This window comes from Arachis ipaensis, chromosome B09 (genome assembly GCF_000816755.2).
Source record: "Arachis ipaensis cultivar K30076 chromosome B09, Araip1.1, whole genome shotgun sequence".
Taxonomy (NCBI): domain Eukaryota; kingdom Viridiplantae; phylum Streptophyta; class Magnoliopsida; order Fabales; family Fabaceae; genus Arachis; species Arachis ipaensis.
In genome coordinates this window covers 35,057,328-35,063,182 of record NC_029793.2, presented here as the reverse complement: position 1 = coordinate 35,063,182, position 5,855 = coordinate 35,057,328, and positions in this window count along the sequence as shown.

Sequence of the window (5,855 nt, the reverse complement as noted above, 5' to 3'; positions counted from 1 at the left end):
TTTCTTGCCTTTGTTGCTCCTCCCTCATAGCTCTTTGATCTTCTCTAATCCCATGGAAGGTGCCATATGGTTATGGAAAATTAAAAAGTGGGGCTTTTTCCACACCAAACTTAAAATGTTTGCTCGTCCTCGAGCAAAAGAAGAAAGAAAGGAGGAGATGGAGATGTGTGGTGGGTTCGGCCAAGGGAGGGTGATAGTGTGTATGAGGGGTTTATGATGGATGGATGTGAGTGGTGAAGAGAGTACGGAGAAGAGGGTGCGGTAGGTGGGGATCCTGTGGGGTCCACAGATCCTGAGGGGTCAAGGACTTAGCATCCCTGCTCCATTGAGGCGTGCAAAATGCCTTTAGAGTGCAATCCTGTCATTTAACGCCAGACTGCTGCTTGTTTCTGGAGTTAAACACCAGCTTTTCCCCTTTTTCTTGGCATTGAATGCCAACTTGGTGCTTGTTTCTAGCGTTAAATGCCAGTCTGATGCTTCTTACTGGCGTTTAAATGCCAGTAAGTCTGTCCTCCAGGGTGTGCTATTTTTGATACTGTTTTTTATTTTGCTTTAATTCTGCAGCTATTTTTATGACTCCACATGATCATCAACCTAAAGAAAACATAAAATAACAATAGAAAATGAAATGAAAAGGTAATTAACATAGATAAATAAGATTGAGTTGCCTCCCAATAAGCGCTTCTTTACTAGCAATAGCTTGACATTACTGAGCCTTATAGTTTGCAGTGTCTGCATACCGTGGAGCTTCTTGAATAGCAAACAATTGCTCATCCGGAAAGGTTTCAGAGATCTCAGTAAGAGGGAGGGACGCTCCTGCTACTGGTTCTATCTGGGACAGGTGATCAGCTACTTGATTCTCTGTCCCTTTTCTGTCTCTTATTTCTATATCAAACTCTTGCAGAAGCAACACCCATCTTATGAGTCTGGATTTTGAATTCTGCTTTGTGAGGAGATATTTTAGAGCAGGATGGTCGGTGTACACAATCATTTTTGATCCCACTAAATAAGATCTGAACTTGTCAATGGCATAAACCACTGCAAGAAACTCCTTTTCTGTGGTTGTGTAATTCTTCTGTGCGTCATTCAAAATACGGATAGCATAATAAATGACGTGCAGAAGCTTATTCTGCCTCTGTCCCAATACTGCACCAATGGCATGGTCACTGGCATTACACATTAGTTCGAATGGTAATGTCCAGTCTGGTGTAGAAATAACTGGTGCTGTGACCAGCTTAGCTTTAAGAGTTTCAAACACCTGCAGACACTATGTGTCAAACACAAATGGCGTGTCAGTAGCTAGCAGGTTGCCAAGAGGTTTTGCAATTTTTGAAAAATCCTTTATAAACCTCCTATAGAATCCTACATGCCCCAGAAAGCTTCTGATTGCCTTAACATTGGCAGGTGGTGGTAATTTTTTTCAATTACTTCCACTTTAGCTTGATCCACCTCTATTCCCTTGTTTGAAATTTTATGCCCAAGGACAATTCCTTCAGTCACCATAAAGTGACATTTTACTCAGTTTAAAACTACGTTGGTCTCTTGGCATCTTTTCAAAACAAGTACTAAATGGTCAAGGCAGGAGCTGAATGAGTCTCCAAATACTGAAAAGTCATCCATGAAGACTTCCAGAAATTTCTCTACCATATCAGAGAAGATAGAGATCATGCACCTCTGAAAGGTTGCAGGTGCATTCCACAGACCAAAAGGCATCTTTCTGCAGGCAAACACTCTAGAAGGACATGTGAATGCTGTTTTCTCTTGGTCCTGAGGATCTACTGTAATTTGGTTGTAACCTGAATAGCCATCTAAAAAGCAGTAATATTCATGACCTGCTAGCCTCTCTAGCATCTGGTCTATGAATGGTAAAGGAAAGTGATCCTTCCTGGTGGCTGTATTGAGCCTTCTGTAGTCAATACACATACGCCACCCTGTAACTGTTCTTGTAGGAACCAGTTCATTCTTTTCATTATGAACCACTGTCATTCCTCCCTTCTTAGGGACAACATGGATAGGGCTCACCTAGGGGCTATCAGAAATAGGATAAATAATCCCAGCCTCTAGTAATTTAGTGACCTCTTTCTACACCACCTCCTTCATGGCGAGATTTAGCCGCCTCTGTGGTTGAACCACGGGCTTAGCATCATCCTCCAATAGGATCTTGTGCATGCATCTAGCTGGGCTAATGCCCTTAAGATCACATATGGACCACCCAAGAGCTGTCTTGTGTGTCCTTAGCACCTGAATTAGTGCTTTCTCTTCCTGTGGCTCTAAAGCAGAGCTTATGATTAGAGGAAAAGTGTCACCTTCTCCTAGAAATGCATATTTCAGGGATAGTGGTAGTGGTTTGAGCTCAGGTTTAGGAGGTTTCTCCTCTTCCTTAGGAGTTTTCAGAGGTTCTTTTATTTCCTCTGGTTCCTCCAGATCAGGCTGAACATCTTTAAAAATGTCCTCTAGCTCTGATTCGAGACTCTCAGTCATATTGACCTCTTCCACCAGGGAGTCAATAATATCAACGCTCAGGCAGTCTTCTGATGTGTCTAGATGCTGCATAGCTTTGACAACATTCAACTTAAACTCATCCTCATTGACTCTCAGGGTTATCTCCCCTTTTTGGACGTCAATGAGGGTTCGTCGAGTTGCTAGGAATGGTCTTCCTAGAATGAGAGTTGCATTCTTGTGCTCCTCTATTTCCAGCACTACAAAGTCAGTAGGGAAGGCAAATGGCCCAACCTTGACAATCATGTCCTCAATTACGCCTGATGGGTATTTAATAGAGCCATCAGCAAGTTGAAGACAAATCTGGGTTGGTTTGATCTCTTCAGTCAAGCCAAGCTTTCTGATAGTGGATTCAGGGATTAGGTTGATACTTGCCCCAAGATCACATAGAGCTGTCTTGGTACAAGCACCCTCTAATGTGCATGGTATCATAAAGCTTCCGGGATCCTTAAGCTTTTCTGGTAAGCTTGTTAGGATGACTGCACTGCATTCTTCAGTGAGAAAAACTTTTTCTGTTTCTCTCCAATCCTTCTTATGACATAAGATCTCTTTCATGAACTTAGCATAAGAGGGTATTTGCTCAAGTGCCTCTGCAAACAGAATCTTTATTTCAAGAGTCCTAAGATAGTCTACAAAGCGGGCAAATTGTTTATCCTATTCCGCTTGGCGGAGTTTCTGAGGATAAGGCATTTTGGCTTTATATTCTTCAACCTTAGTTGCTGCAGGTTTATTTCCTACAGAGGCAGGTTGAGAAGCCTTCTTGAGGGAGTTATTATCAGCACTTGTAGGTGTCTGATCCCTCACTAGCGTTTGAACGCCAGAACTAGACATCGATTGCGCGTTTAACGCCAATTTTTCACCCTTTTCTGGCGTTTGAACACCAGACTTGTTCCTTTCTAGGCTCTTACTGTCCTCAGAGGGATTTTGGATAGCAGTTTGCTCATCCTCTGTCAGCTGTTCTTTTCTTGGCTTTCTGCTACTTTGAGTTGAGACATTTAACATTTTTCCACTTCTTAATTGAACTGCTTGGCACTCCTCTGTTATCTATTTTGATAACTGCTGTTTTGTCTGATTCAATTGTGATTCCATATTCGTGTTACCAATTTTGGTTTCTTGTAGCATCTCCTTAAATTCTGCTACTGCCTTGTTATAGAAGATAGTTGCTGATTGAGTTCAGCAACTTGTTCCTGAGGACTAAAGTCAGTTGATATTGCCTTAGCTTCTTCTTTTATGGAGGACTCATTACTTATGTACAGATGCTGATTTCTAGCAACTATATCAATAAGCTCTTGAGCCTCTTCAATAGTCTTTCTCAAGTGTATAGATCCACCAGCTAGGTGGTCTAGAGATATCTGAGCTTTTTATGTAAGCCCATAGTAGAAGATGTCTAATTGTTCCCACTCTATAAACATTTCAGAGGGGCATTTCCTTAGCATCCCTCTGTACCTCTCCCAGGCGTTATAAAGGGATTCATCATCCTCTTATTTAAAGCCTTGGATGTCCAGCCTTAGCTGTGTCATCCTTTTTGGAGAGAAATATTGATTCAAAAATTTGTCTGATAACTGTTTCCATGTTCTTATGCTTGCTGTAGGTTGGTTTTTTAACCACCTCTTAGCTTGATCTTTTACAGCAAAAGGAAATAGTAACAGCCTGTATACATCCTGATCTACCTCCTTGTCATGCACTGTGTCAGCAACTTGCAAAAATTGCGCCAGAAACTCAGTAGGTTCTTCCTGTGGAAGACCGAAATACTGGCAATTTTGCTGCACCATGACAATGAGCTGAGGATTTAGCTCAAAACTGCTTGCTTTGATGGGAGGTATACAGATGCTACTCCCATATGCAGCAGTAATGGGGTTAGCATATGACCCCAGAGTCCTTCTAGACTGTTCATTTCTATTTAGGTCCATGATGGATAAAATGGAATTGATATGAATTGCAAACAAAATATATTTTTGTTTTTATTTTATTTAAGTAGAAACAAACTGAATTATTAAGAATAAATAAAAATAATAAGATAAAATAAAATAATTAGAAATTAAAATGTAAATTTCAAAAACCAAGAGAAAAATAAATTTGAAAATGAAAATAATTACTTAATTAAGAAGATTTGAAAAACTTTGGATATTATTTTTGAAAAAGATTTTAAATTTTGAAATTTCAATACTAAGATAAGATAGAATAGAAAGTTTTAAAATAAAAATCTAAATTTTTGAATTTAATAAAGAAAGAGAAAAACAGTAAAAATGACACCAAACTTAAATTTTTAGATCAAAACAAAGGAAACAAACAGGAAAACTCAATTATTAGTTTATAAAAATTTTCGAAAAAAATTTGAAAGGGAAAATAAGGATTTAAAAAAAAGTTTCAACCAAAAACAATAATAGAAGACTCTAAACCAAAAAGAAAAAAAATTTCCTAATCTAAGCAACAAAATAAACCATCAGTTGTCCAAACTCGAACAATCTCCGGCAACGGTGCCAAAAACTTGGTGCACGAAATCACAATCACACTTTTGCAATTCCGCACAACTAACCAGCAAGTGCACTGGGTCGTCCAAGTAATACCTTACGTGAGTAAGGGTCGATCCCACGGAGATTGTCGGCTTGAAGCAAACTATGGTTATCTTGTAATTCTTAGTCAGGATATCAGTAATGATTCTTAGTTTTAATTTAAAAAGTAAAAGAACATGAAATAAATACGTATTATGCAGTAATGGAGAATAGGTTGAGGTTTTGGAGATGCTCTGTCTTCTGAATCTCTGCTTTCCTACTGTCTTCTTCTTCACGCACGCAACGCTCCTTCCATGGCAAGCTGTATGTTGGTGGATCACCGTTGTCAATGGCTATCATCCATCCTCTCAGTGAAAATGGTCCAAATGCGCTGTCACCGCACGGCTAATCATCTGTCGGTTCTCACTCATGTTGGAATAGAATCCATTGATTCTTTTGCGTCTATCACTATGCCCAACACATGCGCGTTTGATGCTCGTCACAGTCATCCCTTCCCAAATCCTACTCGAAATACCACAGACAAGGTTTAGACTTTCTGGATCTCAGGAATGGCCGCCACTAATTCTAGCCTATACCACGAAGACTCTGATCGTGAACCAGGAGGCTAAGAGATACACACTCAAGCTAATGCAGATAGAATGGAGATGGTTGTTAGGCACGCGTTCATAGGTAAGAATGATGATGAGTGTTACAGATTGAATGAAAAACAGTAGTAATTGAAACAAGTGAAAAACATTCATCAGGGTGACGTGCGAGTGAATATCTTAGAATAGAAACAAGTGTGATTGAATGAAAAACAGTAGTAATTGCATTAATTCATCGAAACACAGCAGAGCTCCTCAC